Raw genomic sequence first — 26,218 nt, 5'->3', positions numbered from 1 at the left:
AATATAATATTTCGGTAGGCAATTATTGTTTTAATTTGTTTTGAACTTCAAAGGTCACAGAATAAATAGGAAAAGAAGATATCTTTTTCTAAACTTCCTAAAAGGAGGTTGTCAATTGTTTTTTTGTTATATATCTCCGGCCCTAGTGGACCTATTTTGATAATTCTTTTTTATTGCCTTCTCTGTCCAATATAAAAATACAATGCCTCTATTTCACGTGTTATAGAGAGAAAAGATTTATATTTTAGTCTGTAGCGGATAACCTCAAAAACTTCCAACATTCCTTTGACTTTTGTAAGTTACAATGTAACTGATAATTTAAAAAAAATAGATTAATATATCCCCTTCCTATACGTACCTTATTCCTATAGGTTCATTTCTTTCCATCAATTTTCCACTTCCAATAGTTCATACCGTTGATGGAACGAGTTCTGTTTGTCTTACTAGTACAAGTAAAAATCTCAAAAGAAAACTCTTATTCTGATACAATACAATGTAAAGAACAAAATCTTAGTAACAAAATAATTCCGAATGTAATCCAAGAGTTCATACCGTTAAAGGAACGAGTTCTGATTGTCTAGATGTCGAAAGTTCAAAAATAATTTCTATAAAACGTTGTAAGGGACAGCTAAAATCATTTGAATATAAGATTGATGAAGGCTGTGTAATATTCTAATAGCGTCCAGGGTACATCAATCATACACTTTAATGGAAAACAATTTCTATTCATAATACCTTGGAATCCGGTGTTTTGATTCACAAGCGAAATGTTTTTCTAAGGGTTTGTGTAAAATATAATATGTAAATATATTAAATAGTGAAATTAGTAAATAATCTATCAAAAGAAAAATTCCAGTATTCGGGAAGATGATGTATTTGCGTTGCTGATAACGAAAATCGCAGTTAAAAACGTTTGTCTGTCTGTTTGTCCGCAAGCCTTGATATTCCGGGTAATCTCCAAAACGGCTGGGCTGATTTTAAAGGAACTTTCACTGAAGAATAGCTAACATGGATGGGCATAATATAGGCTACATTTTTTTCAATTTCGCGCTGTCAAAATGGTGGTCGGACCGCTATATATGGAACGGATTTACCGATTTGGACGGAACTTTGATTGGAAGGTAGCTGTTAAAAGGTAGATGCGCACGCATCTGCAATAGCGGATGTCTATGGGCAGCGGTCGCCATTCGACCATTTCTGAGAATTCAGACCCTTAACTTGGCAGAATTTTATTTTTTCGAATATCAAAATAATTTTCATAGCACTTAACCTTGGTGACCCAAGGTGTTAAGAAAAAAAAATTGATGTATCTCTACAGATACACTAACAAGAAAAGAGTTAATTATTTACCACCAACTTATGATATAAAAAAACTAAGAATTAAATAACAAATTTACGAGAATGTATTAGGTAGAGGAAGACTGTAGAAATTATGCATGGATTGTGTCAAATGTATGCGTTGGAAGGGACTGAATTTAGACATGACTGACAGAGTTGTATAGAAGAGTAATTATTTTTCTTACTTAACGTGGGAATGAGGGGCAAGAAGATATTAATAATGATGACCAGAACAAGCAAAAATCTTAAAAGAAAACTCTCATTCGAATACAATACAATATGAAGATCAAATTCTTAGAGACAAAATAATTCCGAATGTAATTCTCGAACATTTATTCCTTCTGATGTTCGATATCAAAGCGAAATCCTTAATTACTATGACAAGTTCAACAAAACTTTGCTCAAATATGTCTAGTGTACTCCAGTCAAGTTACAAAGTTTCTTCGGATCAACGAGCATTAATGGGCTAATTGGATTTTTGGCTGATGAGAAAGTTGACTTTGTCCATGTTACTTGAAATAATCTTTGAAAAGCGTCTTTATTACGCTTGTTGCTTGGATAAAAAGCTCAAGATTTTATTAATTACAGTCTTTTTAAGATCAAAAGCAACTACATTTTTATAAACCACATACGCTATAGTAATCTAAATTAAATTCTCTGATTACAGAATATATCGGAGTTGCCACAAAATTTTTATTTACTCTTACGTATTGCTCCATCTTCGTTTACGTGAATTTAATAAAATTAAACTGTATTTCTGTAATTAAAACATGTTTAATAAAGTTCTTTTACTTGTAATTTAAAATCGATATGCCTTCTTATTTTAACTAATAATATAAAGAGTAAAGATTTGTATTTTTGTATGTATTTGATTCACGTAAAAATTACTGGGCCGATTTTAAAATTTCTCTAATTAACGTAAGTAGATATTAATAACAGAATATATTTGAAATATTGAGATAAATGTTTGCTTTTAAAGAAGAAAAATGAAGGTAAAAGCATTAGTCAGAATAACCGAAAATGAACAACAAAACCAATACGCCTTGAATAATGTAAAAGTGGATACGAGACAAGCGAAATGAAAGACGATTGGAATTAAATTGTGTTTGTGTTCTAAAAGATTTTCTTCGGAATATCGACGAAAACACAATTTAGAATGTAATTCGAAACTGAAATGTACATCATCTCATTATCATCATACGTACGTATAAATTACTAGCTGTTTCCGTGCGACTTCATCCGCATAGAATTATGAAAATCTTATTTTGTTGCTTACATGTGCCATTTGAAATTTCAAATGTCAAAATGACATGATATAATGTCAAACCATGGCAATGTTGCTTCCTTGATATTGGCAACGACTTATGGACTCTTTCCCACATTAGGGTTTTTATCCAAAATATTTACCCCTAAGTTTAATGGCGTGTAAATATATAGCCTAAAGCGTGACGTAAGTATAGAACTTTTTATTAAATAAATAATTATTCCAATATATGCTGTAATTGCCGACATCTTAGTCAACAAAGAAGTGTGTGTTTACGCTTTGTTATAATAGTATAGACAGATTGTACTATACTAATATTATAGAAGAAAGATCTGATTTTTCTAAAATAAAATAACATTTAGTCCTTAACAACACAACACAATCAGAAGTAACAAGAGAAAAGATTATAACAAGTATTGTGATGCTGACCGGATTGGTTCCACGCTCAGCTTTGAATGCTGGGTACTACTCAATGAGGCAGCCAGCGCTGAACTTCCGCGAGAACCCTGAGATCCGCATGCCAGTAGCAGCGGTGGATAGGCAGAAATTATAAATTTACATCGTTACATACGATTACAAAATGAAATATGATGAAATGTTGATTCACGTAAAAAGTATTGGCCGATGAAAATTCTTGCACCAAAAAAAAAAATATATCTTTGAGTATCATAGACTAATTTCACGTGGACAAAGAGTAATCTAACAATTTCAACTGATTAGTCTGGAACTGATCAGTTAATAATGGAATGTTAAAAATTATTCATTTAAAATCTATAAAATCGTGCAATAAATTCTACATTTAATTGAATGTCGACAATAGTTTGTAACTTTCGATTTATTAGAACACGAACAATTAGCAATCCGAGTTATTTTCTCGCCTTGGGCATAGGACATAGAACGATTCGAGGAGAAAATTCAATCGGTGTTCGGGTTTCCAGAGAAATAGGTCAGTTAAAATGTATTTCTACAAATTTGTAAAACCACTGATCGTACCGTAGATGAAGATCGAAGTAAGTATAGATGGAAAGTGTGAAAGAGGATATGCTTAAGGGGGAGAATTTAGATACGACTGCTGATAGATATGTATGGAAGAGCAGCACATACTGTGCCGACCTTCCGTAAAGACAAGGGCTAGTTAATCATGATTTGAAAGAGTAAATTTATTACCGTATTTTTTGGCGGAAAGTCAATTGCTTTATGCCAATCGAAAGATCAACATTACGTGAATCAGAACGTAAAATCATCATCATCATTATTAACAGCCCTAGGTCGTCCACTGCTGAACATAGCCCCCCCCCCCATCAATTGCCACGATGCCAGGTCCTGTGCCGCCCAAATCCAGTGCACTCCCGCAACCTTGACCTGGTCATCGGTCCATCTTGCGGCCAAACCACGTAAAATACTTTACTAATATTATGCATAAGCTTATATGGATATATGGATGCGTGTTAGAGTTTGTAGCCTAAACTGCTGAACCGATTCCGATGAAAAGCATAGATGTAAATAATTGACTGGAACAACACTAAGGCTATTAACTTTTTTTTATTAATTTCTACGTGGATGGAGCCACGAGCGAATACTAGTAGATCGTAAAACGTAAATTTGTGTCAATAAAATCCAATAATGCAAACCAGTACCAGATGGTACCAAGCCATTATGAAATTCATGTTATTGATTTACCGCAGTTTTTACTCCGATTCTTTGGTACGGTAAAGGCATACCAAAAGGAATATTAAACAGTTCGCTTACAATCAGACGGGATCAAAATTTGAACAGAATTTTGAGTAACATATTTGATAATCGTTTCAGAATTCAGTTGCTCAAAATATGTGAAATGTTTTATATCTTTTCGGCTACATTTAAACATATACAAAATTAAATATTCTCATCTTAATTTTTACAAAGCAAGATATTGTATTTTTTCTTCAATGAATTTATAAGAAATGATTCTTGAGTAACTAACGATTGCTAACATTAAGAGCTCTAATCAATTTATTCGAAATAAAAAGAGACAAATAAACAGAAGAAACAAAATAGGTCTTATATAATATTAAATGATACTAATTTTGTGGGAACTGGATATTAAAACAACTGTAGACGAATTCAACGAAAGAAACAATGCCAACAATACAAATAACGAAACAACGCATAATTTTAGATTCGTAATTAGCTTATAAATAGAAAACAAAAACAACAATTTTAAATAAAAAGACAGTTTTAGATAAAAAATGACTACAATCTATACTTATTATAATAAACACACACTTCTTTGTTCTCTAAGATGTCAGCAATTACAGCATGTTTTTGAATAATTCCTTTATTAATAAAAAGCCGTACACTTACGTCACGCTTTAGGTTATACATTTCCATTAAACTAAATATTTTGCATAAAAACCTTAATGTGGGAAAGAGACCATAAGTTGCTGCCAACATCAAGGAAGCAAGGTTGTCATGCTTTGACAACTTTTGACAACATGATGATGTCATGTCATTTCGACATTTGCAATTGATAATTTGACACCTGTAAGCAATAACATAAAATGTTCATAATTTTATGCGGATGAAGTCGCACGGGAACAGCTAGTGAAGGATAAAAGAGAAGGAATATTGTAGACTTAGTAGAAAAGAAAAAAAGGAAAGAGAATAGGAAGCCGGCTACGAAGGAAATATGAAAAGGAAATAAAAGAAAAAGTAAACATCGAGTCTTATAAAAGAGCTCTCAATAAAAAGGATTTAAAAGGAAAGTAGTTGACCAATGAGCTTGAATAGTCTACAAGAGATTTTTATTAAAATGTTAAAACCCTATTGGATTTAAACAAGAAACTACTTATTATTTGTGATGTTAAAAGATGGGGTTTACTTTTAGGTTATTTTTACACGTTCTTTTATTCCACGAATAAATGGAAAAAAATCACTGGCGCGTCAAGTACACGCCAGTGATTTTTTTTAACCAAGAACAAGATTTATCTTCAAAACAAATGTAACAAAGATGACATCTATGTTTCTATTGTTTTGTGTATATTTTTTATATAATAAGGTGCGAAATGGCGAAGCGACTGCTACTCATAGACATTCGCAATAGCGGATGCGTTGCCTACCCTTAATCGGTGAAGGAGACGCATATAAACAGGTACAAACAATATTTCCCCTTTATATGCGTCTCCTCTATCGTCAAATAAACTTTTCCTTCCCATCCTTTCCTCTTAACAAAAGGGTGGAAAGGGAAGGGAACTGAAGTTGGGCCTCCGGCACCACACTGATCAGACGAAACGCGGAATTGCTGCCACTTCACGCCGGTCTTCTGTGTGGTCGTGGTATTTGAACGGACGAGCCGACACATTCGTGCTAAGACGTTAAAGCAGTCTCATAAGCACATAATAATCAAAGCGCGATTAAACAGTTATGCAATAGTTTAGCCAAAAGTGTGCTCACTCTTAGCCTCAATGTCTGTGGTAACTGATTTCTAAATCCAGCCCTGCAGCACATCTATGTCCTTCCAAAGAAGGATTACAAATCAGAGTGACTACAGGACTGTATTTGTAAATTATTCGACGTTGAAAACAGACTCTATAAGTAACTGTACCCGTTTTTAATTAGTTTACTACCGTTTGTTTTTAATAATAGAGACTGAGCCTAATTCCGTTGTCCATTATAGTTCAATTTAGATTAAGAATCTTTCTTTGATCCATCATTTCATTCGTCACTCTCTTCTGAATTGTCACCTTTAAAATAAAACTGCAATTAACATATTTAAAACATCATTTAATTTAAGTATCGTTGGAACCCGTTTCAGAAGAATTCATTATTGAATATTAATTGCTTACTAGATTTCACTCCAGCAACGCAAGTTAATAAAATATTGCTCATTCAGAAGGAATACGTGTTTCTGTTCGCGTGAAACGAAAATGTCAGCAATGTCTATTTTCCATGAAATCCCAACAATCAGAAAAAGATATTTCAATATTGTGAATCCACACATTTTCTGGTCCTCTACAATGTTTGCTGATGAAAGTATTTTCCTCTCAAATACAACGAGTAACGATTTGTAGACGGGATTTTGTATTACAATTAAGAAGTTAGATTACCACTGAGTAACAAAACTATAATTAAGAGTTTTTATTTTTTAATTTAGCGCGGATGTAGGCGAGTAAAATCTATTTCATACAAAAAAAGCTCTATACGTCTATAATATGTATGTCGCCTTAAACAATTAAACATTAGGAGCGTGGAAATAAACTATCGCATAACTGTTTAGTCTCGCATTGGTTCCTTTGAGGTTATGTGAAGGTTACATACTTGATTTTTAGCTGCGAAATAATTGACAATCGACAGTTGTGCGACATTTCAGTCAAAAGTGTACGTCCGCTCTAAGAACCTTTTACGACATTGTACGATACAAAATTTAAACATCAACCTTTTATACAGAAGGAGTACATTGTCATCAGAAGTAAAAATGTGTTTAAATCATTTACGGTTTTCAGAAACATTTCCAATAACTAACCAATAAATTCAGCGCATCAGATTAAATGCATTGGTATAAAGTTTAAATGTAATAGGTGCTTTGAATCCAAATTATAGTTAGACCTAGGTAGCAGATGGCGCCACTGTGCGATATTTTAAAGTTAATGCGATGCCAGCGCCACTGTTAATGCCAAACCGGTTATCCGCAAACGTTAATGCACATTTTATCTATAATTGCCGCTATTCAGACTGATAATATAAGCCAAATTAGATAACTAGCTTGACAATTATTGGTAGCACAATTAAAATAGGTACATTTTCTAAAGCATTTATATTCTTTCACTAACCTTAGCGGCTAAACTCATTTTGACTGAGAAGTTATTCAAAGCCTAATTTTCCAGGACGATTAATTAAAAAAACACCTGAATTACATAATTCAAAATTTCCTCGCATATCTATCCAAAGCATCTCTAACGGCCGGATACTGAAACATTATTATGTCACAGCATCATAACTGATAAGGCTAGGCTTAAACTCTAAATTTCATTACTTTGATATCTATCAGATTGTAAGCACTGCATAGGAAATATTCAAGATTCAATTCAGTTGCAAGTCAATCACAAGTATATAAGAATTCAAACAGCTTGGTCTAAACGACGGGAAAAACTCGATGTGATATTTTTTTACAAAAGGGCTTCTATCAGATGACAAATGTAGCAGAATACGTTATAGGGCCAGGCCGTGAACTGGGATCTGGTGTGATAAATTCCGTCGATTCACTGACACTATCCAAACTGATTAATGACACCGGGTAAAGGGCCCACGTTAAAAGGAATTCATCGCAGTGATCAATCTTTTTATTCAAATTTTTCGTCGGATTCCGTTACGAAGTCACGGTTTTTGTGTATGACATTTTAGTTGTTGACCACTTTTTCATTTGTGATTTTTTTTTAAATCTAATCTATACTATTATAATAAAGCGTAAACACACACTTCTTTGTTGCCTAAGATGCCAGCAATTACAGTATACTTTTGAATAATTCTTTTTTTTAATAAAAGGCCCTACACTTGCGTCATGCATTAGACTATATATTTTAACGCCATTAAACTTAGGGGGTAAATATTTTAAATAAAAACCCTAATGTGGGAAGACCATAAGTTGCTGACAACATCAAGGAAGCAAGGTTGTCATCACGTCATGTCATTTTAGCATTTGTAATTTAACAAATGTAAACAATAAAATAAAATTTTTAAAAATTTCATGCGGATGAAGTCGCACGGGAACAGCTAGTGTAGACTATAAAATATGGTGACCATAATTTTTATATAAGTTAAGGATGCAAACAAGCAGCAGGAACACCGATGTTAATCGACGCCTGTAGACAAATGGTCACTCGATGTTATTTTATTATTACTCGTAAATTTATAACTACCACTTTAATAATTCATTAAAATGGTTAACCAAATAATTTAGCTGGAATAGTTATATTTTAGGTTATAGCGAGACTGCGTAATATCGAAATTAACAGTTCAAATAACCACAAGAGAGGATAGGTAAAGACAGAAAGAACCAAAGTGTTGTACTTGTAAAGATCAAAATATTTAATTTAATTAAATCTCAGGATCAAAATTATTTGATTACTTTATTCGCTTAGATATGCCAGCAATAATACAGCAAACTACACCATCAGTCTGCCCTTGCCTCTACGGAGGGTCAATATATGCTCCTCTTCATCTATCGAACTACCAACTACATAACAAGTTTAACTTTTACGCAGTTCCTATTCTCAGAAAAACCTTATTTAGCAAATAGCAAAGTTAAGGAAAGGTATTCATTTATACTTGCAAATCAGTTGGGACGTGACGTTAACTTCATTTATACCAACAGATAGCCTTTCTCTTGATAAGTCTCTTACAAGAAACATGTATGGAATTTACATTATACAAAATAACAGCTCACAATATTGGATATTTTACTTTCAGTTTTATAGATTAGCTTGGGACTTAGGAATCAAATGAATCCTAATCATGGATTGCTAAATTCTCAAATCTTAGCCCATTATGATCACTAGTTTTTCGGATTCCATATAAAAGAAAAAGCAATTACTGTTCTCCAATTACATCCATTTAACTTTATATATTCACGATCACTTTCAGAATTCCAAATTTAAGAGAAACAAAAACTGTCAATCTTCAACAGAAGTCTCCAAACGTCTGAGAAACGTGCGATGAAATTCATCAAATATCTTTACAAATGGTAACGTAAACCAACTATTCAAAACTAAATCAAAATAAGTCAGTAGGCGCAAAATAATCTGGAACTGTGCCACAGAATATAAAGTTAACAGTTTGACAAATGAGCGAACGCATCTCGTTGACATTTCATGTTGCGTAATATTGTGTTGTAAATGTTTTATTTCAATAGAATATTATTATAAATGCAAATAATTTTGCACACACAAACAGTCACAAATAATCACAATTTGTACACATATGTAATCACAAACAGTCACACGCAGTCACAGTTTGGACACGCAATGTGAAATCATGTCATATATTTACGACGGAAGCCAGTAATATACCTCGCAGACGAGATCATACATAATCACATCGCATGGTCAGGAGTCATCACCAGCTCACTATACGTCTCTACCGAGGAGCTGGAAGCCTACCCTAAGTAAGGGGTGACTAGGCCATAGTCAACCACGCTGCACTGCGGGTTGGTTGACTTCACACATATCTTTGAATTTCTTCAAAGGTAGGTAAATTATGTACATATGAAAATTCAAAAAAATCGAAAATCCCATTGGTACATGGCGGGATTCGAACCCAAGACTACTACTACGACTACTGAGCTACCGACGCTCTAGATGGTCAGGAGTAACAGAATATTGATGAAGAAATACTTAGGACCTCAAACAAAGTCAAGAGTAAAACCTTGTAGTTCCGGTCCATTTGAAAGTAATTCCCAGCCATCGTGCCTTTACTCAACATAAAATAAAACTTAATTTAGACAGCGTACACGGCTTCTTAGACAATGAAGTTTCAAGAGAAATAAAAATCTATCTCATTGTATTTCAAGGCTTTCATTTTGTTGTTGAAAATGTTTTAATGGTTGAAAAACGTTGCCCTAATTTAACTGTAATGAAGAATTACTCGATAATTTCTATCTAAGAGTTTCAAAATATTATGTGTATTTATGTATAACAGTGTTAGAGCCCGCTTTAACATCTTCGCACGAATGGAAGGCTCGCCAGGTGCAATACCACGACCATACAGAAAACAGGCGTGAAGTGGAAGCAATTCCGCGTTTCGTCTAATGAGTGTGGTGCTGGAGGCCTAATTTTAGTCCCTTTTCCTTTCCACCCTTTTCTTAAGAGGAAAGGATGGGAAGGAAAAGTGGACTTTACGGTGGATATGCATAGGAAGTGGAAATGTCCTCTTTATGTGCGTCTCCTCTTCCGTCAATTAAGGGTGGGTAATGCATCTGCCATTGCGGTTGTTTATGGGCAGCGGTCGCATTCCATTTCGGTGGATTCAGGTGGCCACGCTCGTTTGCCACCTTATATTATAAAAAAAATGTACTGTATACAATTGAGTCTAGATTCAATTGTATAATTGTGTTTAGTGTATTTTTATACACTAGACTTCATTGTATATGTGACAAATGCTCAGAGTATCTGCTCATAAAACCATATAAAGTTTGTGTGAATTTCTAGTATAAAATGGTAAAAGGAGATATTTTATCGGACTAACAAAAGCTTTGTTAGTCCGACTGAAAAGGTTTGATCCTACGTACTGTTGGAATCGCAGTTGTTTTGTATACATTTTAGTAGTTTTTCTAATAAAGAATTATGAAATCTACACTGATTGTAGTCTTAATGTTAATGTTATAAATTAGAGCGCTCATCTTTGACTAAACTATCGCACAACTGTTTAGTCGCGCTGTGATTCCTATGTATTTATTTAGAAGTGCACACACTAATCGTTTTTTTAGTTATGCAACTAAACATTTAAATAGGCTGCGAAACAATTGACAATCGCACAACAATTATGCGATAGTTTAGTCAATAGTGTGCGCGCGCTCTTTGTTTTTTATAGCGAAGATATTAATAATTTCTTTCATCCTCTATTAGAGGTATTAGTTTTTATATAAAAGCTTGTTTTAATTAACTTCATCAATTTTTAATTCCATTTACTTTATATTTTCATTGATAAAATGAAAATAGTAAGAACTTTTTTCAGACTCATATCTTAGTAATAATATAAATGCGAATTAGATGGATGGATGTTTGTTAGAGTCTGTAGTCTAAACTGAATGCTGAAATTTGGCAGAGGTATAGAGCACAGTCTGCAAGAACACATAGGCTACTCAATATTGTTTTTTGTAATTCCAAGCGGACGGAGTCGCGGGTTAAAGCTAGTTTTTCTGTAAAAATTTCACTCAAAAGAAAAACAAAAGATATCATAAATGAGTGTGACTAAATTACGAAACATAATTACTTTTAAAAGTCCTTTAAAGTCGAGAATACTTGGAAGATTTACAAGTAATTATAACTTAGGGAAAATTATTTTCATTTAAAATTTAATTTTCTTTAAAGGTAATTTAAAATGAAGTGAAAAATTTTTAAATACTATTATAATAAAGCGTAAACACACACTTCTTTGTTGCCTAAGATGTCAGCAATTACAGCATATTTTTGAATAATTCTTTTTTTTAATAAAAAGTCCTCCACTTACGTCACGCTTTAGGCTATACATTTTCACGCCATTAAACTTAGGGGGTAAATATTTTAGATAAAAACTGTAATGTGGGAAAGACACCATAAGTTGCTGCCAACATCAAGAAAGCGTGATTGCCAAGTTTTGTCATGTCATGTCATTTTGACATTTACAATTGACAATTTCACACATGTACACAATAAAATAATTTTATGCTGATTAAATCGCACGGGAACAGTTAGTTATCCTATAATTTACTTTTTACTGAATGATTTAGAGATGGATGGATTGCGTAAAAGGTGACATGATCAAAAAGGGAGTGATGACTGAGATGACGTATGATAAATGTGGAGGACAAAAACCGGTTGCGCTCTACGGGAGTAGGATAAGGGGAAAGATGATGATGATGAGATGTTGACTGTTTGATTACTCCATTTGAACAGATATACACGGAGTGAGAGAAGAATCATGATCGCTAATATCAGAACCACTAACCTTGAAGAAGCCCTGGGATCGACACTAGTCGAATTAAGTTTTATTATTATTCTCACTAAAGTTAGATTAATTTAATTATCCAATTAATAATTTATTCAACATTCTTCTTGAGAAACGGGACTGCCAATTTCTTAATATAATAACAAAATATAGACGCTATATAATGAAAAAGAAATAATAAATAATTTCGCATATGTTCCTTATGAACATCTTTTCAGTTACGATATGATTACGTAACAACTAGTCATCTCTTTCACTCTATTTGATTAAAATAGAGACAGAAATATTGTCAACATATGTTCGACAGAAAATCACTGTTAATGAAACTATATCAGTTATAGCCGGTTTCTCAGCTACATTTAATATTTTATTAGTGTTTTTGGTTCGATATCTTTATGAAATGCGTTTCAGAATTACGTAACTTGACTTTTACTGAAACGTATGTCAATTTATCACAAAGAAACAATTAAATGGAAACTTCATCATTACAGTATTTTCTATATCTATTTTATTATAATAAAACGTAAACACACACTTCCTTGTTACCTAAGATATCAGCAATTACAGCATATTATTGAATTATTCTTACTTTAATAAATAGCCCTACACTTGCCTCACGCTTTAGGCTACATAATTTCAAGCCATTAAACTAAGGGGGTAAATATTTTGAAGAATAATGTGGGAAAGAAACCATAAGTTGCTGCCAACATCAAGAAAGTAAGATTGCCAAGGTTTGTCATGTCATGTAATTTTGACATTTGCTATTGATAATTTGACAAATGTAAACAATAAAATAAAATTTTCACGATTTAATGCAAATGAAGCCGTACGGGAACAGCTAGTATTATAAAATAATATCAGACGTGAATACATGCATAAATAAATACATCATAAATTCCTTTTAAAGTCCTCTTTATCAAGATAAGTGAGTAATAAAATGCTGAAGTTTCAAGAAGTTGGAAGATAAAAACTTCCTCTCGAGAAGGCATAACTTTTTTAATTTATGCAAATATACTAACGAACAAGGTGTAAGTTTAAACAACTAGAGTCTCATATTTACAAGAGAAGAAAGAGAAATGAAATTAGAATTAGAAAGAGACAACATTAGTCCTTAATTACAAACAAAGAATCAACTATTACGTCAAGACCTAGATATCATTATCCAATTATTTCTAAAAGCCTCTAATCTTACTAATATTATAAATGCGAAAGTTTAGATGGATGGATGTTTGTTAGCGTTTGTAGCCTAAACGGTTGAACGGATCTCCATGAAATTTGGCACAGGTTTAGAGCATAGTCTGGAAGAATACATAGGCTACTTTTTATTCCGGGAATAGTTACGGTTCCTGTGGGATTCATTATTTTAGTTTTTTAACGTTTACTCGATCATTCTGTAACGGTTCAACATATCCTTATGAAATTTGGCACAGATATAAAACAAAGTCTGGAGTACACATGGGATGAGGTTCATCGCCGAGAAATGTCCGGTTCCCGAGGGATATGTAGCTTTTTGTTATTTATATAGTTCGTATGTTTTCTAATACCACGCGGACGAAGTCGCGGCAACAGCTCGTTATTTTTATAAATAACGCCAAAGTAGCTGCCTGTTGCTGATAGACAGCTTACCAGTATTGTAAATGCGAAATTCAGATGGATGTTTGTTAGAGTTTGTAGCCTAAACGGCTGAACGGATCTCGATGAAATTTGGCATAGATGGGTATGGTCTGGAAGAACACATAGGCTTTTTTTATAACATGAGTTGGCAAACGAGAAAGCGGCCACCCGATTCCGCCAAAATGGCGAAGCGACCGCTGCCCATACACATCCGCAATTGCAGATGCGTTGCCTACCCTCATCCGATGAAGAGGAGACGCACATAAAGAGGATATTTCCCCTTCCTATGCATCTCCTCCACTGTCAAATCCACTTCCCTTATGAGAAAATGGTGGTAAGGAGTAAGAGACTTAAATTAGTCTACTTAGTTTATTTAATTCCACGCGGACAGAGTCGCGGGCGAAGCTACTCTGTCATAATTCAGAAGTGACGTAATAAAAATTGATCTTAACATGCTCTATGCTATTCAATTTACCTTCCTATCATTTATCCATGAAAATTTGAAAAATAAACAGACAGGCAGCTGTAAAGGATTTTCAGCATCGTGACCTCTCTATAACTTATCCTATATCGTATTTAATTTATTCGATACGAGTATTTGTGCCCTGGTCACGTTTGATTGTATTATATACGATGGATCGATGTTGACCGTAAATAAATATATAATCGACACTGGGTAAAATATTTTCACTGAATACCAGAAGTATTGTAAATACGACAAGAGATGTTTATTAAATATGACTCTAGCAGCCAATGATTTACGTTTCAATTTTGTTAATCACCACATTCTTGATGATTTTTACTCGACTAATTTAGGAGGTTAATTTTCTATAAATTTCCCCATTTTGGAAGTTAGTAGTAAATTTATGTACAGTCGTGGAAGTCCGCGGTGTTTCAATTAAGTAAAAATTGACTTGTATATACGAGACGAACTACGCCTCTTTTTACAAATAACTAATTATATAGCATTGAGTGGTGTAAATGAAGAAATAATAATAAAAAGAAACCGTATCACTAACCGACTTTTTACGTATAAACACGTTTACAAACTGCGTTGCATTTGTTTTTGTTCCTAATCTCGTTTCAAAATATTCAAACAATTTTATCTTTTTATGTGGGTCACCTTCAGTTTCTTTGACTGTACTTTTTTTCTCTTTTGATTACATCCATCTTTTCTGAAGTCATATTTCATATTATCGTCATTTTCCATCTGATGTTATTAATATTATAATATCAAAAGGAAATTACCACATAGGGTGACTTCAGACTTCTGAGGTCACAGTAATTCCTTAAGTGTAACGCGACCTCATCAATTCGAGCGCACCGGGTACAACTGAAGTTAATTGGAATAGTTGTCCTATTAAAGGTCGAGACACGTAGCGGACGCTGGTCGTGTCATTATTCAAGCGGCCTCGTTACAGCTTGACTGATCATTGTCTTGTTTGAGTTATTATAATTAAATGAGTTGGGCGTATTGTTTTCATTTCATTGTTACAAGTATCAAGAATATGAGTTGAAGAATGATGAGGGCAGTAAAATGGGGATACCTTAATATGAAACCCTTCTTACAGAGTGAAAAAAACCAAGGCTCAGTATTAGAGACCATAGTCAGGTTTTCAGACTTCAGAGGAAGACAACGAATGTAATGACACCTCAATGGTCATATTCAGTTTAGTCGTTTAAGGAGCAGTAGATTACAAATAATTGGACATACATATGTACATTCCAGGAAGTTCACAGTGTGGCCTTTCATGAAAAAAAGCCTCTATTGCAACGAGACACACTCCGCCTCTTCCTACAAATAAATTAGACAGGAGTGAGTGCAAACGAAAGGATAATAATAAAAAGAAACTAGTCGTGTAACACTAACTTTTTTTATATAATATAAGGCGGCAAACGAGCAAGCGGCCACCTGAATCCACAGAAATGGAAAGCGACCGCTGCTTATAAACATCCACAATTGCAGAAGCGTTGCCTTAATTGATGGAGGAGTAGACGCAAGTAAAGATGACATTTTCCCTTCTTATGCGTCTCCTCCACTGTATTTTTTTGTTTCGTTTCAAAATGTTCAAAGGATTGTAGCTTTTAAAATTGGACTGTACATTAAAATCGAAGTTAATTAGAAACTAATACTCCTAGAGTAAGAACTATTTTTGAATAACATAAGCTTACGAGACTAGATAGCTATAAGAAAAATAATCAATTTGTTACGTCAATCTCTCGAAGGGATTTCGTTGGGCAAACGTGATACAAGCCTAAAGTCAACGAGACGACTCACCCCATTTATCATTTCCGACCCGTGACCGATCGAACAGTTGACTATCAATTTTTTCTATCCGGTCCTCGCTTTCACTGAAAAAGGAAATTCCACATTTTCCCGAAATACTGCCGAATTTCTAAAACTTCGTACAACTAGCTACGTCCGAGCGGATTAAAAAAAAAACTTAGTAAGAACACAATGTGTTTCAAATCCCTGGTGCCGATTCAAAGATATCTTCTAAGGAACATCCATCCTTCTATCATTTATAGTACCCACTTAAGATTTTTTTAATATGAACCTCTTTGCAAATGAGTTTTCTTTATAATATAAGGTGGCAAACGAGCAAGCGGCCACCTGAATCCACCGAAATGGTAAGCGACCGTTGCCCATAAACATCCGCAATTGCATATGCGTTGCCTACCCTTAATTGACGGAGGAGACGCTCATAAACAGAACATTTCCCCTTCCTATGCGTCTCCTCCACCGACAAATCCACTTTTCCTTCCCATGCTTTCCTGTTAAGAATAGGGTGGAAAGGGAAAGGGACTTAAATTAGGCCTCCGGCACCACACCAGACGAAACGCGGTTAAAGTTGTACAATTATTGTCACTAGATGACTCTGAACGTCTCTTGTATCACGTTATTATATTTTTTTATATGTTTAAAGTTTGTAAATTATTCTACAAGTATATCAAAGTATTCTAAATCGATAAACATAAAAAACATATACTAACATCATAAATGCGAAAGTTTAGATGAATTGATGTTTTAGAGCTATATTATAACTGAACGGATTAAGATGAAATTTGGTTTAGACGTAGAGGATAGTCTTGAAGAACACATAGGCTACTCACATTATTTTATTCCACGCGGACGGAGTCACGGGCTAAAGCTAGTTTAGAATAATTGTAACAGTCATATACAAAAATTGACCTACATTTGAATATTACATTTAGTTGTATATTGAATATTAGAGCGGGCACAGCTTTGAATAAACGATCGCATAACCTTCTGCGATTGTCAATTATTTCGCAGCAAATTCAACTGTTTAGTTGCACAACTAAAAATCATATACCTTAAGCTCATGTGAATTAAGGCACGACTAAACAGGTCGATAGTTTGATAAAAGGCGTGCCAGTGGTCTTATAATCAAAAGAATTGCTTGAAATATAGCGTTGAAAATTGAACGCAATATTCCTTCGTTCTATTTCAGTTTCATCAACGCCTCAACAAAAATAGTCATAGAAAGTCTATTTGAATTCCATTTTTGAATGTATTTTAGTGGTAGATAGTGTCGGCCGCTAGGGGACTGCGCATTCTTTTGGAAACGAGCCCGTGACTTGACGATGGCAATTCAAAAATGTCTCGTGACAGCAAAATCTTAACTAACCTAGATGCTAGTTGAACTATAAAATATTATGAATGCAATTTTTTACTGATACTTTTTTAGAAAACTCTAGAACCATTAAAAGCCTAGATTTTTATTTGTCAAAACCTATTCGATATTTTAACCTTAAATTATAAAAAATTTGAATAAATTTACTATTACCTCAATTACTAATGTTGGTACAAATATATCAAATTACTTGTATAAAATTTAAAACAAAATACTATTGTTTAGATATTATGCTAATCGGTTTATAAATCCAACGGCGAGCCGAAATATGATATTCTGGGATTTGTTAGCAAAACCAATTAGTGTTTTAGAAAGCGTGATAGTCTAGCTCAAATGGATTCACAAACAACTCCTTTACCAACTCAAGAAAGAAAGAAAACTTTCTTTCTTTTCAACTCAAGTATGTTTTAATTTCAATTATTTATATTCCACTGGCTACTTGCTTATTATTCACTAAGCATTTAATTAATACATTTTTACGATCAGTGTATTTTATAAAATCTATACGCTATCATACTAATATAAATGCGAAAGTTTAGATAGATGGATGTTTGTTAGAGTTTGTCGCCTAAACAGCTGAATGGATTTCGATGAAATTTGGTATAGATGTAGAGGATAGTCTGGAAGAACACAAAGGCTACTCGATTTTTTAATTCAACGCGGAAGGAGTCGCTAGTTTTTTAATATATTAAACAATCCGTAATCCTTTTCTTAAAAGGGGTAAAGCCAATATCTGCGATTTAGTGGGTCGGCTCGACCAATAATATAACAAGACTACACAGAAGACAGGCGCCTAGTCAAAGTAATTCCGCATTCTTTCTGAAAAATGTGCGTGCCGGAGGCATCATTTTCATTCTACCCCGTTAACATCCTTTTATTATAACGAAAGGGTGAAGGGGTAGTAGTAGTGGGGGAGGAGATTATGCATAGGTTGAGGAAATATCCTCTTTCTGTATAATTCTTCCTCTGTCTATTATAGCGCAGCTGTTGCTCGCGACTTCGTTCGTGTGAAAATTAAAATATAGCTCATGTTACTCACAAATAAATTAGCTTTCTAATGGTGAAAGAATTTTTAAAATCGGTCCAGAAGTTTTAGAGTTATTTCAATACATACAAAAATACAAATTTTTTCTCTTATAATACTAGTATGGATAGGTGACGAGGTCACAAAAGCGGATGTATACACCCTTAGCTACCTATTTAGGCGAATTAATGTGGTCCCCTGGGCTTTTTCTTTTCCAAACTATAGATAAATATCATAAAAGACTATTAATATAATAAGGATAAAAGAAACTCCAGATAATTTTAAGACTGAATCAATATAAACGGGCGCCACTTTTGACTAAAAAATCCCACAACTATTGTGCGATTGTCGATTGTTTCGCAGTCAATTCATCTGTTTTGCACAATAAAAAATCGAGTTGTCGCGCACTTCCATATAAGGTCATAGGAATCTAAGCGAGACTAAACAGTTGTGCGATATTTTAGTTTCAAGTGTGCTCTAAATTAAAAACCCTATTTTAAATACCATGTAAATTGTGTTTATTAGGATTAATCCATCGTATCCCTTTATCCTATACCTTTCAGATCCTAATTCGCAACAATACTAGAGGTCACTGAATCCTAAAAGGGTCGGAAGTAACAAACATGTCCAGTTTGTTTTCCCCTTCGTCATTGTCTTACTTTTCCTAACGTTTTTCCTCTTGGGGTAATACCGGACTGTCTGAACAACGATTTATAATCCAAGAGCTTAACAAGTGGTGAGTTATTGCGTATAAAAATGTTGATGTGGTGTTTTGTTAATGTACTATCGAGGATTCAGTCAATGTTACACATGAAAAAATGAATTAAAAATATATTTAATCCTTAAGAACACAATCAGAAATAACAAAAGAAAAAACATGACAGTAATTAAGTAAAAAAAATGTAATTTAATAAAATATTTAAAGCATATCTACTAAGCATTGCAACGCTACATTATTTTCATTCACAATTTTGTATGCAGAGACGACGCGGTACAATAACCAATAGAAAGTATACGGTTAATTGCTTATTATGCCATTATTTGGGTAACATAATTGGTTATTTACATCAAGTAGCAATAGTCTTGTTGTAATGAACAAGTCACATTTTCGGTATGTTGAGCACCGCGAAATGCCCTAACTGTAAATTAATCCTATTTTTTTTTTGATTTGGCAATAACGTTAATCGTATAAAGAAAAAAAATGATTTTGCTGGCAACTAACAGCGTAGAATATAATGTTCGTAAGTCGCAACGGTTGTAAAACTCACGATATTTCGGCACAGTTGCATGCGCCATGTTCACGGGCTGACGTGAGCTAAAACCCAATCGTGGTAAGAAACCCGTATCTTACCAACATTATATTTGTAAAAACCACAACAGTATAAATTTAGTTAACAGCGTAGAAACTTACGAATATTGTCTACTTATACTTCTTTGTTTTATATTTCATACAAAAGATTTTTATTTAACAAAATTCACATATATAGTATGTTAAAGTCCCGAGCATTTAAACGCAGTAAACAGAATAAGCGAACCAGACTATGAAAGTACATCTACAATAGAAAACTCCATAACGTCTGCTCACCCCTCCGATTTTTGAACGTAAGTGTACAGTCCTATAATTAAAGCCCTTCCTAACTCCGGGATAATTATTCCTACGTCTGGGACATATTGAATTTAGATATACTGGAAGAAGATGTACGGGACATACGCGTCATATTTTAACAATCTATACTATTATAATAAAGCGTAAACACACACTTTTTTGTTGCCTAAGATGCTAGCAACTACGGCATATTTTCGAAAAATTCTTTTTTTAATAAAAAGCCCTACACTTACGTTACGCTTTAGGCTATATATTTCACGCTGTTAAACTTAGGGGGTAAATATTTTGGATAAAAACCCTAATGTGGGAAAGAAACCATAAGTTGCTGCCAACATCAAGGAAGCATGATTGCCAAGTTTTGTCATGTCATTTTGACATTTACTATTGACAATTTGACACATGTTAACAATAGAATAATTTTATGCTGATGAAGTCGCACGGGAACAGCTAGTATCCTGATATAAAGTAATCTCGCTAATATTATGAATGCGAAAGTTTATATCGATGTATGTTTGTTCGAGTTTGTAGCCTAAACGGCTGAACAAACCATCATCATCCTCCTTATCCTATTCCCGTAGGGAGCAATAGCCTTTTGTCCTCCACATAACTCTATCATACGTCATCTCAGTCATCAATCCCTTTTTGAACATGTCACCTTTCACGCAATCCATCCCTCCTGAACCAATCCAAGTAATAATAATAAAGTAACGGCTCGTGCCGAGGCTCTTGAGGGAGCCCTCGAGCTTAGTTACTCATAAACGAGGTTTAGGCTAGGCGCCATCTGGGCTCGGCCACCTCAAGCACGGTGAATCTGTAAATGCCTCTTCAAGAAAAACAGTGGCCATTCAGTCACAAAAAAAATCCCTCCTGAAGTTTGAAAACGGCTGAATAAATCTCGTTGTAATTTGGCATAGATGTAGAGGATATTCTGAATACACAGGCTACTTACTTTTTTAATTACACACGAAATCTAGTTTAGGTATAAAAAGCAGAGAATTGTTTAAGTTGTACGGAAATGCAAGTCTCATTCGAAAACAAATAAGAAAGAAACCACAGATTTCCAAGATGTTTTATTTCACGTCGCATTAGTTATTTATTTTCTAATTTACAAAGACCCGCTCTAAGAAACAGAAGAATTTCTTTGTTACTGCCAAGAGATGTATAAAATTAAGCGTTCATTTGTTACAAAGCTTAGTTTCAAGGTAATTCTGAATGCATTTTGTATTACGATATATTTAAAGGTCTGGATAACGATTTAAAAAAAAAACGTTACGAAAAATGTTACTGGCCAGTTACATAGTAATCGTAAAAAAGACACATAACTTGAATAGTATTATATAGTCTATGTAGTCGCAACGAAGATTTAATTATTGCATTTTTTTGCTAAAATAAGGCAATTGAAAAAGCCTCTTGGTTTTATCAAAGCGAAATGCAGCGTATATCTGCAATTGCGCAAACCCTAAATAGTCATTCACCTTTAATGTACAGAAAGGAGGAGGTATAGAAAAAGGAAGTCACCTTTCCCCTCCTTAATGTAATAGTATACTGAAATAAAAGTATTTCAATGGACACCATTCCACAATTAAATTACCGAGACGAGGGAACTTTCTAAACTGAGCTTTTAGAAAGTTTCATATTAAATTAAGGACAAAACAAACCAACTCAAACATAAACGTTTTTGTATAAATAACACTGGCTTTTGCACATGTCTTCTAGCGGAATTAAAAAACAACGTAGCGGATTATTCCAGTCAGATCTGTGCCTAATTTCATTCAAATCGGGAAATTGGATTTAATAATGGAGACGTATTAGTAGGGGAAATATCTTTTTTATGTGCGTCTCTTTCTCCATTAATTAAGGGTAGACAACTGTAATTGCAGATGTCTATGGGCAGCGGCCGATTCGCCATTTATCACCTTATAATAAAAAAAAGTATGTTGAAACGTATTGACAGTAACAAATATCCATTGAAACTCTTGCTATAATATTATAGACTACATGTTGCTCGCGACTTCACCCGCGTGAAATTAATAAAATAGTAAAAATAGAAACTCTTTTACTCAGTGACGTAATAAAACAGCTTTTTAATGGTGCAAGATTTTTTTAAATCGGTCCAGTAGTTTTTGATTTATTTCAATACATACAAAAATAAAAAAAATTAAAAATGCAAATCTTTCCTCTTTAAAATATTAGTAAAGATAAAAATATGGTCGAGAAGTTAGTGTTTCAATTAATTAAGTCTACGGGCCACTTCTATACAAATCCATACATCGCAGACATGTTTTATGGTTGCGCTATTTTTTACACTGCGTGTTTTTAACGTCGCCAATCTACTCGATTTATGTCCAGGACACTACCAGTTTTACTTAGTAAAATCACAATAAATCCTTTTTTTTCCTGTATTTTAGTGCATAAATATCAATTTTTAATTTTATAACTGGCAGCTTTTGTATTTAATGGAATATATATTAACTAAATCTGTAAAACCGTGATTGAGAAATAAAACGCATCATTAAAAGAACGCAGCTATCCGATGAAAAATCGCTGCGTAGTTTTTTTAAATGTATACTTCGGAGCTCTTAAAGTATGATTTTTATTTAACGTCTATATTTCAACAATAGGACGTTATGTAATTAAAATTACGTAAAAAATAAATTGATAACTACACTTACAAAACACTTACATTAATTACCAGTTTTTATTAATACCAATTGCGATAATTAAAAGAAAAAACAGTCTAAAAATTCCTTCTCAAACAAAACAAAGTAATTTATTTAAACTACTAGAATACGTTACGTAAAAGTTTCAAGAGACAATCGTATTGTAATTCAAAAAACTTACCCTCTCACTTTCGAACACACATCGCAGAAGAAAAACAATAAAAAAACAGTCCGTTTATAAATTATTCGTCGGTAACATCCAATTTTGTTCACTTCACTGGTTCAGAAAATATCACTTGATACTTTTACGTCAATTTTTATTAGACACCTCACTGCATTTTTTTTTCAACACTCGCGTAGTTTTAAACGATGAAGCGTGCAGCCCCTGCCGCATCTAAAGGTCTTCTACCCCCACCCTAAGGGTGACAGGCTGCGGACAACCGCGCATGCGCCAAATCTCGTCATAAATATGAGATTTCAAATACAAATTTGTATTGAAATCTAAGTTTTAACACTTAATTTATAATGTTTACACACATATTTAAGTCATTTACGTTTATAAAATTCGTTTTAGATGTCTTTTCGTTTATTCTAATGGAAGTTTTTTTTTAAATACACTAGCTTACGCCCGCCACTTCGTACGTAACAAATTAAAAAGGAACTTAAGTAGCCTATGTGTTTTTTGAGACTATCCTCCTCATCTATGCCGAATTTCATCAAGCTCCGTTCACCAGTTAAGGCTACAAACTCTAACAAACATCCATCCTAAACTTTCGCATTTATATCAATAAGATAAACAATAGGCCGCCTTTACATAAATTCAAATATTTACGTCACTATTGTAGTTTGAATAATATCCCACAACTTCTGAATTAACTGTATTGTTTTCGATTGCTAAACGTCTCGAAACATCCAAGTGACAATATACGTTTTAGAGTTATTAGAGCCCTGGGCGAGATGTCTACAACGCCCTCCTTTTTACCACTAGGAGGTGATTTAAATAGGGTATTTTGAGACAATATTTCGCTAATTAACCAACGCCCTGGGCGGTCGCCAACCGGCCTCTACCCTAAATCTATTTTCAAAATAACTAAACTAAACTTTATTTTCAAAATTCAAATGTACATAAAAATAAGGCCTTTGACATTGGATACCAATTACCAGGGCAATTTTGCTTCCTTGATGTTGGCAGCTTTTAGTTTATGGACCCTTTCGCACAAGAAGGTTCTGCCAATTCATTTAACCTCTAAATTTAATAGCGTGAAAATGTATAGCCTAAAGCGTCTCGTAAGTATAAGGTTGTTTATTAAAGGAATAATTATTCAAAAACGTGCTGTAATTGCTGACATTTTAGGCAACAAAGAAGTGTGTGTTTACGCTTTATTATAATAGTATAGATAAAGAAGTCGCTTACTATCTATAGAATTTAAAAGCACAAAGTAAAACATTAATATAATAACGAGTGCAAATGCTACCAACGCCTGCATAATGATGATGGTAGCACTAAGCACACTTAACAATTACTGTTATAATAAGCACTTACATTAAGTAGACGCGAGCTTAAGTTTTGCACGAACTGCACTTATACATTTCCATGTGGTTACGAAATGTAAATATTTTGCTTAGTTGTCTTATTTGTAAACGTAACGTTTGTTTATCTTTCAAGTAAATTGCTTCTAACTTAAGTTTATATTTTCTTATAATATATAGAGTAGCTAGTTATTGTAATTCAATTTAATATACTAGCTTTCGCCCGTGACTCCGTCCGCGTGGAACTAAAAAAAAAGTAAAAAAACTCTACATCTAAGCCAAATTTCATCGAAGTCCGTTCAGCCATTTAGGTTACAAACTCTAACAAACATCCATCCATCGAAACTGTCACATTTATAATATTTTTATTTATAATTTAAGTAAGATTGGAAGATTAGCTTTCGCCCGTGACTACGTCCGCATGTATTTAAAATAAACAAAAGTAAGTAACTATCCTATATGTTCTTCCAGTATAACATCTATATGTATGCCAAATTTCATCTAGATTCAGCAGTTTAGGCTACAAACCCTAACAAACATTCATGCATCTAAACTTTCGTAACTTTAGAGATTAGTGACACTAGAAGTTAGTTAGTCAAATTTCACATAAAATGGTTTCCATCAAAAGAAATCTTTTATTATTATTATTATTATCTCTCCATATATCTTTATTTCTTACTCTCTATATAATACATTTTACAAGAATATAAAAATAAAATAAAATATGTTATATAAAAAATAGAGCACCACCGGCTGCGGAATATTATTATTATTATTATTATTAAAACATAAGGTGGCAAACGTAGAAGCGGCACTTGAGTCTTCCAAAATAGCAAGGTAACCGCTGCCCATAGGATAACCGCAATTTCAGATGCAGACCCCAAGTCGACGGAAGTGGAGTCGGATATTAAAAGAGATGCAGGAAGGGGACATATCTCCCCTTCCTGTATCTCCACCTCCTTCAAATCCACTTTCCCTTAAAGATTATCTCCCGTTAATAATAACTGTAACTTTTATATTACTTCTTTAGTATGAAAGCGTAAGTTTTGCTCTCGACTTTGTCCGCGTGGAATTAAATAAACATTTACTAATATATGTTTCACAGGGATACTTAGTATTTTTTGACCGACTTCCCAAAGAAGGAGGTACTCAATTCGTCTGTATTTTTTTTGTTTATGTGTGTTACGGCATAACTACGCTACTAGTAGACCGATTTTGATAATTATTTTAATAGATTTTTTGTAGTTTATTTTAATAGATTATTTTTTCAGTTTATTTTTTAATACTGATATACAAATATTTCCTCTTTGTAATAAAGATTCAAAAGTAAAGCGTCATGTAAAACGTGCCGCTGAAGTAAAACAGTGGAACTCTCAAAGTAATTTCCTGTTACAATAATTGCCTACGGATATGAGAAACCAACAAATGGAGGATTTATATCTCGAAAACATATACCACGTTGTATATTTCTTCAAACATTTTTAAAGCCCACGCACAACTGTTTAGTCACAGATTTCTATGAGCTAAATTGACTAGACCAAAGTGCTAATGCTAAAATAATTATTTAATCACCGATTACAGTTGCCTACCCTTAATCGAGGGAGGAGGAGACACATAGAAGGATATTGTTACGTGTAAATATACTCTAAATATTCTTTGATAATTAGCTTTTTAATTTGTGACATGTTATATAATTTTGATACTCTTTGGATATAAAAACCGTAAGCGGTTACGATGGGAACGTGTTGTTGTTAAGTCAGGGGGATGAATAAAAAGATAACTAACCTGGAATAAATCGTTTTAATTCTAAATTTATAACGAGTACATTATAATCATCCCACTTCTGAC

The 26,218-nt window shown here is 33.5% G+C and overlaps 1 protein-coding gene across 1 annotated transcript in view; it reads right to left on the bottom strand.

Moving 5' to 3' along the window:
• LOC106110001 overlaps positions 1-23,064 on the bottom strand; it is a 43,779-nt gene extending 20,715 nt beyond the window's left edge. The window contains exon 1 of the mRNA XM_013291674.1: positions 23,022-23,064. The gene's annotated coding sequence lies outside the window, so the exon portion shown is untranslated. The remainder of the gene's footprint in view (positions 1-23,021) is intronic.
• Between the last annotated feature and the right edge of the window lie 3,154 nt (positions 23,065-26,218).

The sequence above is a fragment of the Papilio polytes genome, unplaced genomic scaffold (genome assembly GCF_000836215.1).
Source record: "Papilio polytes unplaced genomic scaffold, Ppol_1.0 DF820956.1, whole genome shotgun sequence".
NCBI classification, from domain to species: Eukaryota; Metazoa; Arthropoda; class Insecta; order Lepidoptera; family Papilionidae; genus Papilio; species Papilio polytes.
The sequence above is the reverse complement of the archived record's forward strand: the minus strand, read 5'-3'. Positions and strand labels throughout refer to the sequence as shown.